This window comes from Phyllobates terribilis, unplaced genomic scaffold (genome assembly GCF_046119375.1).
Source record: "Phyllobates terribilis strain yellow unplaced genomic scaffold, ASM4611937v1 Scaffold_11__3_contigs__length_659146591, whole genome shotgun sequence".
Classification (NCBI taxonomy): domain Eukaryota; kingdom Metazoa; phylum Chordata; class Amphibia; order Anura; family Dendrobatidae; genus Phyllobates; species Phyllobates terribilis.
This window is the reverse complement of record NW_027362771.1, coordinates 574,847,296-574,860,095: the sequence shown is the minus strand read 5'-3', so window position 1 is coordinate 574,860,095 and position 12,800 is coordinate 574,847,296. Positions and strand designations below refer to the sequence as shown.

The window sequence follows — 12,800 nt, the reverse complement described above, 5'->3', positions numbered from 1 at the left end:
GTCGCTCAGCAGCCTCTCGGTCAGCTTGGGCTTGTTGCTCTGCTCGCTCCTGGAACTTCAGGATCAGCTGCAGTCGTCCATCACGATCATCTGCGGCGAGCTGCTCCAAGGCCATCTGCAGGAGGGGGTCCACACTACCCTGGTTGCGGGTATGGCTGGCAATCACAGGTGGGACCCCTGCGGCAGCGCCATCCGGGCCTTGGCTGGCCGCCCCATCATCAGGGCTTTGCTGTCGGACGGGCTCTGCAGCACCTTGTAACAGTTCAGCAATCATTTGGGCCTTGTTTTTGCCCGTGGGGTCAATCTGCCTCAGCTCACAGAGGGCGATGAGAGTGGGCTTCGTCTGCTGTTGATACCAGGGCTCTCCACGTGTAGCCATTGTTTGCCAAATAAAAGATAGGATAGAAAAACAAGAGAAGGGAGGGGATGCAACTGCTACACGTATAGTAATGTCCCAGATAAAAAATATTAAAACACTGAGTCTGATTTCTTAAAACTCTGCACAGAATTCTCGCAAGAATCATGCAAGTTTTCAGTGACAGGAATGATTGCTCAATCCAGCCACTGATGTTCTGTAATATCCCACCGCTTGCCACCAATTTCTCAGGAAAACTTGCCGGCCGGTGAGTGCAGCTCTCTGGCGCCCCCATGCCTCTCAGGTCAGTCAAGGCACTGCACCTAGAGTAAGTAGTGCCAGGAAGCTGCCACCAGCGGGGGAAGACACTGGGGTGTGTTGTCCCTTACACGTCACCAATCCGTGACGCCACAATACAGGCACAACTCTCTGGCGCCCCCTCGCCTCTCAGGTCAGTCAAGGTACTGCACCTAGAGCGAGTGGTCGCCGGAGAGGCCGTCCTGTAGCCCACTGGGTATTTGAGGCCCTCTGCAGTGAGGGCGGTATATATATATTTCCCTGGCTGCGCCAGTAATATATATCCACACCTCCGACCGTCACTGCCAGCCTTCCTCAAATCCTCCAGATGGTATGCTGCCACCAGTTCTGGTTTGATACAGCCCGGTATTAATGGACTTGTATCGGGTCAGGAACCAACCCGGTAGCGTTTATGGCTTCGGGGAGGAGAACGATTACAGAACAAAAGAAACAGAACTATTAAATTTTATATTTAATCCAAAAGGGAGGCAGTGTTTAGGAAAAATATATACAAGGATGTTACAAAGGGGGCATTAAAATACATAAACAGTTACATAAAATAAACAGGGTAAAGAGTGAAAATTACTTACACTACACGATCGCGGAGACGATTCAATATAGTGGGAGGGGGGGTTCTCCAGATTGCTGTTATTGAACAGGACCCTTTGCGTATAATTCGTATTCCCCCCAGCAATGAGTACTTCTGTCTTCCCCATAGATTACTTTATACCTAAGGAGAGATCTGGCCACACGCCCCTTGCGGTGACATCATGTGGGCCGGTCTTCAGCCTGTAGATTTTTATTAGAAATGCTGACTTTTGCGATAACTCATCACTCGTTAATCGCAGAAGCTCGCAAACTACGCCATATTTTCCCTCATGATTTTATCTTTCTTTTGATATTACACATCACATCGCTGCAGTCTGCTATTCCAGGGTTCTTGCACTACGGCCCCCCGATGTTGGTTACGGCCGTGGAAAAATACCTGCATATTCCAGGGCTGATTTGCTTACTCCACATATGGGTCCCGTTATTGTCGGACCTATAGAACTCATATTATTTCATATCTAATATCGGAGTCATCATGTCTGCAAATTCCCCTTTGAAGCTGGGGAACTGGTCTTCAACAGTTACATGTAAATTAGCGCAAGCCCGCATAGTAATTACCCCCTGCTCTCTCAGAGACAAGAGGCTTGGTTCCCTAACGAAGTTTTCACACTTCTTCCCTGGCCGTGTGTGAATAACTATTTATCAGTCCTGCGTTAATTCGGGCTTTGTGCTGGCAGAAGGAAAATGGGACAGCTCGGTGCTGACAAGTGGTGATAATTTGCATTAGACACTGTATGATTGTCATCTCTGGACAAACACTACAGCAGAGGGCATGGGAGAAGGGCTAATATTCTGTTAAGCTGTCACTGATATCAATATTTTATAATATTCCTGACAAGTCGGTTCCTATAACCATCAGCTTCTTACACTTCTCACCTGGAATCTTGGACTCTTCTTTTGCAAATTGCTCCAGGTCTCTCATATGTGAAGGCGTCTTCTCCCAACAGCAATTGTAAGATCTCTCCACAGGTGATCAATGGGATCTAGATCCGGACTCATTACTGACCACTTCAGAACTCTCCAACGCTTTGTTTCCATCCATTTCTGGGGGCTTCTTGAAGTATGTTTGGGATCATTGTCCTGCTGGAAGACCCATGACCTAGGATGCAATCCCGGCTTTCTGACACCGGGCAATACATTGTGACCCAAAATCCTCAGATTCCATAATACCTTGCACACAGTAAATCACCCAGTTCCAGAGGCAGCAAAACAACCCCAAAACATCTTTGAACCTCCACCATATTTGACTCTAAGTACTGTGTTGATTTCTTTGTACGTCTCATTCTGTTTTTGGTAAACAGTAGAATTATGTGCTTTACCAAAAAGCTCTATCTTGGTCTCATCCATAAAATGCTTTCCCAGAAGGATTTTGGCTTACTCGCGTACTATTTGGTCTAGCTTTTTTATGTCTCTAGGTCAGCAGGGGAGTCCTCCTGGATCTCCCACCATAGCGGTTCATTTCATTCAAATGTCGGTGGATAGCTCGCGCTGACACTGATACACCCTCAGCTTGCAGGACAGCTTGAATTTCTTTGGAACCTGACTGGGGCTCCTTTTGCCAGGACTATCCTGCGTTGCAACCTTTCAACAATTTTTCTCTGCCGTACACGTCCAGGGAGATTAGCTACAGTGCTATGGGTTGTAAACTTCTTGATTATGTTGTGCACCGTGGACAAAGGAACATCAAGATCTCTGAAGATGGACTTGTAACCTTGAAATTTTTGATATTTTTCAACAATTTTGATCCTCAAGTCCTCAGACAGTTCTCGTCTCCTTTTTCTGTTCTCCATGCTTAGTATGGCACACACAGATACACAATGTAAAGATTGAGTCAACGTCGTCTCTTTTTTTTTTTTATCTGGTTTCAGCTGTGATTTTCATATTGCCCACGCCTTTAACTTGCCACAAGTGACTTTGTCCAGTCCCTGATATCATCCTCTCCCACCGCCCAAGTCATTATAAGTCCCTGATGATGTCCTCTCCCCAATTCAAATGTTATGTCTTATGAGATCATCTCTGCATTGCTGGACATGTCTGGAATACAGAAGTGAATTTTTTTTTCAGCACGTGGAAACCAATGGACAGTATGAATAGTTGGAAGTGGTGATAGTGTGTAACCCGAAAAGAGGAGCAGATGGCCAATAATTCAGAAGAAAGTCATTGTGTCTGAATGTGTGCACAGGTGGTGATACTGTGTAACTGGAAAGAAAAGCAGAAAGCAGATAGTTGTAGGAGAAAGTGTGTGTGTGATACTATGTAACCAGAAAGGAGGAGCAGACGGCCGACAGCTGCAGCAGAAAATCATTGTGTCAGTGATCATGTACAGAAGCCCGGATAGCTCAGTCGGTAGAGCATCAGACTTTTAATCTGAGTGTCCAGGGTTCAAGTCCCTGTTCGGGCGGAAGCTTTTAACAAAGAGGAAAACAATAAATGTCATTTCATAAGGATATAAGAGACCTAGAGAAGGACAAATGATGGAGACTATTCAGGAAAATATCATTGTTAGCAGAATTCTTTTGATTTTGGACAGTCTTAAGTGGTGACCATGTTCTCCTTAGCTGCTCTCTTGGCGCCAACAACAGGCAATCACTGGTAATGTAATGTACTAGAACATAAGTGAGGGCTCGTTACATATTCCACGTAGTAGAAACATGTGGACAGTCTGTATAGGGGGACTATATGGCGGTATTCAGTCCCTATTTGGTGTTATTATGTGGTCTTGGTATGGAAGTAATCAGTCACTATTTGACAATATATTGTCACGGGATGGCGGTTTTAGGTGAGTATTGGTTTAATCATGTGTTCCTGGTATAACCGTAATCAAAATTAAAAGCAAAGCCACAGTAAGAGGAATTAGAATCCCCCCCCACCAATTTAATTTTGGGGGGAATTTACAATTATGTGTTTATAGTATGGTGGTTTTCAGTCACTATTTTTAGTTCTTATCACTATAAGTCCCTGCCTATCCCCCAAATCATTATAAGCCTCTGATAGCAGCCTCTCCCACCCACAATTGATTACAGCTCCCTGTATAGTGTCCTCTTCCACCGCTAGTTCATAATATATCCCTGATAGTGTCCACTCCCAGACCCCAATCCGTTATGAGTCCGTTTGGGTATCCTCCCCAACGTCAATTCATTATAAGTCCCTGTATAGCATCTTCTCTAACCAACTAATTCATTAAAAGTCCATGATGACGTCCTCCTCCTTTTTCTCCCAATTCAATATAAGTCCCTGATAGCGTCCGTCCTCACTCTCCAGTTTATTATAAGTCTCTAATATCATCCTGTCCCATCCACAAGTCATTACAAGTCCCTGATGACGTCCTCCCTCCAATTCAATCGTTGCCTCTTATGGGATCATCTCTGCATTGCTGGACAGGTCTGGCATACAGAAGAGACGGTTCCCTTCCAGGACGTAGAAACCAATGGACAGAACGTATAGTGGTGAGTGGTGATAGTCTGTAACCAGAAAGGAGGAGCAGACGGCCGATAATACAGGAGAAAGTCATTGTGTCAGAGATCATGTACAGAAGCCCGGATAGCTCAGTCGGTAGAGCATCAGACTTTTAATCTGAGGGTCCAGGGTAGTGTTGAGCATTCCGATACTGTAATATCGGGTATCGGCCGATATTCGCAGTATCGGAATTCCGATACTTAATTCCGATACTTTTACAATATCGAATACCGGAATCGGAAGTTCCCATAATGCCTGCGCTCTGCAGTGTCTGTGAAGGATGACAAGCTGGATGGCAGCGCGATCCAGCCTGTCATCAGAATGCCATCCCAGCGGGGGAGAATTCTCCTGATTGTTTAAAAGCCGGCGCGCGGTAAAAAGCCGCCGGCTTTTAAACAATCACACAGCCCCATACTGCTTCCCCACAGCCTCCCACCCCGATCCTCCGCTCCCCTCGCCACCTCCCATCCCGATCGTAAGTTAGGACCGGGCAGGGAGCGCAGCACCAAGGAGCGAAGGACCCGGGCGGGGAAGCCGGCAGTGAAAAGACTTCACCGCCGGCTTTCCCGTTCTGTGCTGCGCTTTCCCGCCGGTTATTTCAAATGAACAGCTGAGGTATCAGGTGATGCCGATCAGCTGTTCATTTGAAGTAGCCGCGGTGCCCTCAGAGGGTTCATGTGAGTTCATGCTTGACTGCATGAACTCACATGAACTTTCCCACGACCGCACAGGTCAGCCACACCTCACAGACCATCAGACCGGTCATGATTAGTGTGTGTGCGGGGTGTCTGTGCGGGGTGTCTGTGTGCGGGGTGTCTGTGTGCGGGGTGTCTGTGCGATGTTTGTGCGGGTGTCTGTGCGGGTGTCTGTGCGTGCAGGCAGACATAGGCCGATGTGACACTACTACTCCCATCGGCCTATGTCTGTCCCCCGTCCACTCGTGCCAGCAGGATCAGCTCGATGGGAGCAGTAGTTCCCATCAGTCTGATCCTGCTATTTAAATTGCCCTACTGTGCCCCAATAAATGTTAAATACATGTCATTGGTGGCCAGTGGTTACCTACAATAAATTAGTTCATACATTACCTGTCCCCGCCGATCGCCACCTAAAATAAAGTAAAAAATAAAAAACTACACCTATACTCACCTAGACACCTAATTCCCCGAAGCCATCGATCTCCTGTAATAAAATATAAAATAATAAACCACAACCTTATCCTTACCCCTCCGGAGTAGTCCACGAGTGTCCCACGAAGATCTCCAGTTCAGAGCAGCCACATAGAATGTGACCGCTCTGAACCGCTGCCGCCGCTAGAATGACGGGGCCGTAAAGCAGCCCCGTCATTGCATAAGCGGGTTCACCGGAGTTCAGGCAGCGCTGCTCCGGTTAGCTGCTTTACGGCCCTGCTGTATCGTGAGAAATTCCCACGGTACAGCACTGCCGTAAAGGAGGTCTCCGGAGCTGCGCTGCCTGAATGCACTCCGGTGACCTCAGTCAGTGGCTCCCGCTGCCGGGAGCGGACGTGTTCCCGGCAGTGTGAGCTTACAGCAGCCATGCACAGCTGTCACCATCTCCAGATGTGACAGCTGTGCATGGGAGATCAGCACAGGAACGTGGACAGGTAACTATTATTTTTAGTGAACTAAGAATTAAATAAAATGGTGTGTTTTATTTCAAATAAATTATTTTTTTCTGGGTGTAGTGTGTTTTTTCTTTTTAACACTTTGTAGGTTAGTAATGGGGGTGTCTTATAGACGCCCATCATTACTAACCTGGGCTTCATGGCAGCTGGCGCTGACATGAACCCCACCACTATTACCCCCTGCCACCGCACCAGGGCAGCGTGGAAGAGCGAGGCTAAGTGCCAGAATTGGCGCATCCTACGGATGCGCCATTTCTGGGGCGGCTGACGGCTGGTGTTTCTAGCCTGGGAGGGGGCCATTATTCATGGCACCCTTCCTGGGCTATTAATATCAGCCCCCAGCTGTCTGCCTAGCCTTTGCTAGCTATTAAAATAGGGGGGACCCCACGTCATTTTTTTGGGGGGGGTCCCCCATTTTAATAGCTAGTAAAGGCTAGGTATTCAGCTGGGGGCTGATATTAGTAGCCTGGGAAGCTCCGTGGGTTTTACCCCCTTCCCAAGCTTCAAACATCTGCCCCAGCCGTCTGCTTAACCTCCGCTAGAGACTAAAATTATGGGGGATCCCACGCCATTTTTTTTTAAAATAAATCCTTTATTTTAACACTAAATGACATTTGAGGAGTTAATAAAGATGCAGTCCCTAAATTATTATTTATTTTTTAATTAATTTTTCCCAAAACTTTTGACGTGGGCTTCGCCATATTTTTGTATGCCAGCCAGGTACAGCATCCAGCTTCTATGAACGCGCCATTTTCCGGGGCGGCTGCGGACTGCAATTTTCAGCGGGGGGGGGGGAGGGGGGCAGAAAGCTTGGGCCTCCCTGCGCTGCGGATTCCAGCCCCCAGCTGCCTAGTTGTACCTGGCTGGACACAAAAATAGGGAGAAGCTCCACGTTTTTTTTTTTTTTCATTATTTCATGAAATTCATGGAATAATTAAGAAAAAAAGGGCTTCCCTATATTGTTGTGTCCGGCTAGGTACAAATAGGCAGCTGGTGGTTGGGGGCAGCCCGTTCCTGCCTGCTGTACCTGGCTGGACACAAATATAGTGCAAAGCCCCACGTCAATTTTTTTTAATTATTTCAGGAAATTCATGAAATAATTAAAAAAAAATTGACGTGGGGCTTCGCTCTATATTTGTGTCCAGCCAGGTACAGCAGGCAGGAACGGGCTGCCCCCAACCACCAGCTGCCTATTTGTACCTAGCCGGACACAACAATATAGGGAAGCCCTTTTTTTCTTAATTATTCCATGAATTTCATGAAATAATTAAAAAAAAAAAATGCGTGGGGCTTCGCCCTATTTTTGTGTCCAGCCAGGTACAACAAGGCAGCTGGGGGCTGGAATCCGCAGCGCAGGGAGGCCCAAGCTTTCTGGGCCCCACCCGCTGCAAATTGCAGTCCGCAGCCGCCCCGGAAAATGGCGCGTTCATAGAAGCGCCATCTTCTGGCGCTGTACCCAACTCATCCAGGGCCCTGGTGCGGTGGCTCACTGGGTAATAAAGGGGTTAAGGCCAGCTTGGCATTATCAGCTGGCCCTAAGCCCGAAATTCATGGGGTCACGCCAATATTAGACATGACCGCCATGAATTTCTAGTAAAGTATTTAAAAAAAACACAACACCCAGAAAAAAGTCCTTTAATTGAAATAAAGACACAATTCTTTATTGTTCTAAATTAAACCATACTTACCGTCACGCCCATTCCAGCTGAAGCCAACGATCTCCTGCAATAAAAGTAAAATAATAAAGCAACATCATCCTTACCTTTCCATGGCTCCCACGACAGCTTCAGCTCTGCTACATCGAGATGACAGGCTGGACCGCAGCAGAACGCTGCCATCCAGCCTGTCATCCCGCAGACACTGAGAAGCGCAGGCATGCTTGCGCTCCTCAGTGTCAGGCTGTGACGGCATCCCGATAAGCCGAGTCTCTCACGCTCACCGCATGCGCAGGAGAATTCTCCCACGCTGTCAGTGACGTGCATGAGGTGAGCTGAGTTCATTGGACATGACCTCGGCTCATCTGGATGCCGTCACAGCCAGACACTGAGGAGCGCAAGCATGCCTGCGCTTCTCAGTGTCTGCGGGATGACAGGCTGGATGGCAGCGTTCTGCTGCGGTCCAGCCTGTCATCTCGATGTAGCAGAGCTGAAGCTGTCGTGGGAACCATGGAAAGGTAAGGATGATGTTGGTTTATTATTTTTCTTTTATTTCAGGAGATCGTTGGCTTCAGCTGGAATGGGCGTGATGGTAGGTATGGTTTAATTTAGAACAATAAAGAATTGTGTGTTTATTTCAATTAAAGGACTTTTTTCTGGGTGTTTGTGTTTTTTTTAAATACTTTACTAGAAATTCATGGTGGTCATGTCTAATATTGGCGTGACCCCATGAATTTCGGGCTTAGGGCCAGCTGATAATGCCAAGCTGGCCTTAACCCCTTTATTACCCAGTGAGCCACCGCACCAGGGCCCTGGATGAGTTGGGTACAGCGCCAGAAGATGGCGCTTCTATGAACGCGCCATTTTCCGGGGCGGCTGCGGACTGCAATTTGCAGCGGGGGTGGCCCAGAAAACTTGGGCCTCCCTGCGCTGCAGATTCCAGCCCCCAGCTGCCTAGTTGTACCTGGCTGGACACAAAAATAGGGCGAAGCTCCACGTATTTTTTTTTTAAATTCATGAAATTCATGGAATAATTAAGAAAAAAAGGGCTTCCCTATATTGTTGTGTCCGGCTAGGTACAAATAGGCAGCTGGTGGTTGGGGGCAGCCCGTTCCTGCCTGCTGTACCTGACTGGACACAAATATAGGGCTAAGCCCCACATCAATTTTTTTTAATTATTTCATGAATTTCCTGAAATGATTTTAAAAAAATTGACGTGGGGCTTCGCACTATATTTGTGTCCAGCCAGGTACAGCAGGCAGGAACGGGCTGCCCCCAACCACCAGCTGCCTATTTGTACCTGGTTGGACACAACAATATAGGGAAGCCCTTTTTTTCTTAATTATTTCATGAATTTCATGAAATAATTAAAAAAAAAAATGCGTGGGGCTTCGCCCTATTTTTGTGCCCAGCCAGGTACAACTAGGCAGCTGGGGGCTGGAATCCGCAGCGCAGGGAGACCCAAGCTTTCTGGGCCACCCCCGCTGCAAATTGCAGTCCGCAGCCGCCCCAGAAAATGGCGCGTTCATAGAAGCGCCATCTTCTGGCGCTGTACCCAACTCATCCAGGGCCCTGGTGCGGTGGCTCACTGGGTAATAAAGGGGTTAAGGCCAGCTTGGCATTATCAGCTGGCCCTAAGCCCCAAATTCATGGGGTCACGCCAATATTAGACATGACCACCATGAATTTCTAGTAAAGTATTTAAAAAAACACAACACCCAGAATAAAGTCCTTTAATTGAAATAAACACACAATTCTTTATTGTTCTAAATTAAACCATACATACCATCACGCCCATTCCAGCTGAAGCCAACGATCTCCTGCAATAAAAGTAAAATAATAAAGCAACCTCATCCTTACCTTTCCATGGTTCCCACGACAGCTCCAGCTCTGCTACATCGAGATGACAGGCTGGACCGCAGCAGAACGCTGCCATTCAGCCTGTCATCCCGCAGACACTGAGAAGCGCAGGCATGCTTCCACTCCTCAGTGTCTGGCTGTGACGGCATAAAGATGAGCCGAGGTCATGTCCAATGAACTCAGCTCACCTCATGCACGTCACTGACAGCGTGGGAAAATTCTCCTGCACTCAGCACTTCAGCGTGAGAATTTTCCCACGCTGTCAGTGAAGTGCATGAGGTGCGCCGAGTTCATTGGACATGAGCTCACCTCATGTACGTCACTGACAGCGTGGGAAAATTCTCCTGCACTCAGCACTTCAGCGTGAGAATTTTCCCACGCTGTCAGTGACGTGCATGAGGTGAGCTGAGTTCATTGGACATGAGCTTACCTCATGCACGTCACTGACAGCGTGGGAAAATTCTCCTGCACTCAGCGCTTCAGCGTGAGAATTTTCCCACGCTGTCAGTGACGTGCATGAGGTGAGCTGAGTTCATTGGACATGAACTCGGCTCATCTGGATGACGTCACAGAGAGACACTGAGGAGCGCAAGCATGCCTGCGCTTCTCAGTGTCTGCGGGATGACAGGCTGGATGGCAGCGTTCTGCTGCGGTCCAGCCTGTCATCTCGATGTAGCAGAGCTGAAGCTGTCGTGGGAACCATGGAAAGGTAAGGATGAGGTTGCTTTATTATTTTTCTTTTATTGCAGGAGATCGTTGGCTTCAGCTGGAATGGGCGTGGTGGTAAGTATGGTTTAATTTAGAACAATAAAGGATTGTGTCTTTATTTCAATTAAAGGACTTTTTTCTGGGTGTTTGTGTTTTCTTTTAACTTTGACTATGGGGTTAGTAATGGGGGTGTCTTATAGACGCCTCTCCATTACTAACCTGGGCTTGATGTCAGCTGGCATTATAAGCTGACATCAACCCCAGCCCTATTACCCCACTGCCACCGCTACAGGGCAGTGGGAAGAGCGAGGCTAAGTGCCAGAATTGGCGCATCCTATGGATGCGCCATTTCTGGGGCGGCTGACGGCTGGTGTTTCTAGCCTGGGAGGGGGCCAATATTCATGGCACCCTTCCTGGGCTATTAAAATCAGCCCCCAGCTGTCTGCCTAGCCTTTGCTAGCTATTAAATTAGGGGGTACCCCACGTTATTTTTTTGGGGGGGTCCCCCATTTTAATAGCTAATAAAAGCTAGGTATTCAGCTGGGGGCTGATATTAGTAGCCTGGGAAGCTCCGTGGATATTACCCCCTTCCCAGGCTTCAAACATCTGCCCCAGCTGTCTGCTTAACCTCCGCTAGAGCCTAAAATTAAGGGGAACCCCACGCCAATTTTTTTTTTAAATAAATCCTTTATTTTAACAGTAAATGACAAGTACAGTAATCAACACTGTCACTGTACTTCATATATATGTGACTGACATGTTTCTATCTATCTAATCTATGTGTGATTCTCTATTCTTTCTATTCTAAATTGTCGGGTACAGATGCTGAATTGCCGGCCGGCTTTTTTAAAGAGACGGTGCATGAAAACACTATAATTTTTTAAATAAATCCTTTACACTAAATGACAAGTACAGTAAGCAACACTATCACTGTACTTCATATATATGTGGCTGACATGTTTCTATCTATCTAATCTATGTGTGAAGCTCTATTCTGTCTGTTATAAATTGTCGGGTACCGCTGCTGAATTGCCGGCCGGCTTTTTTAAAGAGACGGTGCACGAAAACACTAATATTTTTTAAAATAAATCCTTTACACTAAATGACAAGTACAGTAAGCAACACTGTCACTGTACTTCTTATATATGTGACTGACATGTTTCTATCTACCTAATCTATGTGTGAAGCTCTATTCTTTCTGTTGTAAATTGTCGGGTACCGGTGAATGCCGCTGATGAATTGCCGGCTTTTCATGTCATTCTACATTATTCTTAGTTGTTTTACTTCATGTAGAATTAACCTACAAGGAAAGAAAGGGTTTATTTTCATTCCGATATTTGTGTCCCATTGACTTGCATTGGTTTCCGGTATCGGAATCGGCGATATCCGATACTTTTTGGGTATCGGCCCGATCCAATCCGATACGATATTTCCTGATATCGGAAGGTATCGCTCAACACTAGTCCAGGGTTCAAGTCCCTGTTTGGGCGGAAACTGTTAATAAAGTTTAATTAAAGAATATTTAAACAATATTTCTTTGGACAGATACAGATTTGTGAACGCAGGCACAGTATGGAGGATAAGGTCACATGTACTGTTTGTTACATTGTTGCTTTAAGGAATGAATAAATAGTTCAAGAAGCCGACCCCAGAAATTGCTATTATGTGGTGATGGTATGGCGGTATTCAGTCACTATTTGGAGTTATTATGTGGTGATAGTATAGCGGTGTTCAGTCACTATTTGGAGTTATTATGTGGTGATAGTATAGCGGTATTCAGTCACTATTTGGTGTGATATAGTTATACTATGGCTCTGTGCCCACTATGTGTTTTTTAACCTTTTACGCTGCAGAAATGCTTAAAAAACGCTTGGTAGAAGGTCTGCCATGTTCTCCAATGATAATCCCCATGTGCTGTGCACATGCTGCCGAAATTCAGCTGCGGATTATCATTGCGGAAAAATCCACAGCACTACCAATTATTTTGCGGAATTGTGGTGTTTTCGCCGCCATTGACTCGCATTGGACCGCAAGACATCTGCATCACTGCATCTGTACATGCGGATTCCATGCGGTTCAATGTGCGGATGGTACCCGGGTTTGGAGAAGAGGAGACTCTCATCCAGACCCAGGTACCATAGTATCTGTAAAAAAAATAAAAAAATAAAAAATATACATTATACTTACCTTCTGATGACCCCCGGAGTCCTTGTCCTGG

At 46.7% G+C, this 12,800-nt stretch overlaps 1 non-coding gene across 1 annotated transcript; it reads left to right on the top strand.

The window, feature by feature from the left end:
• Positions 1-3,589: 3,589 nt before the first annotated feature.
• Positions 3,590-3,662, top strand: TRNAK-UUU (transfer RNA lysine (anticodon UUU)). The gene has a single exon. It is a non-coding gene; the product is annotated as a tRNA-Lys (tRNA).
• The last annotated feature ends 9,138 nt before the right edge of the window (positions 3,663-12,800 follow it).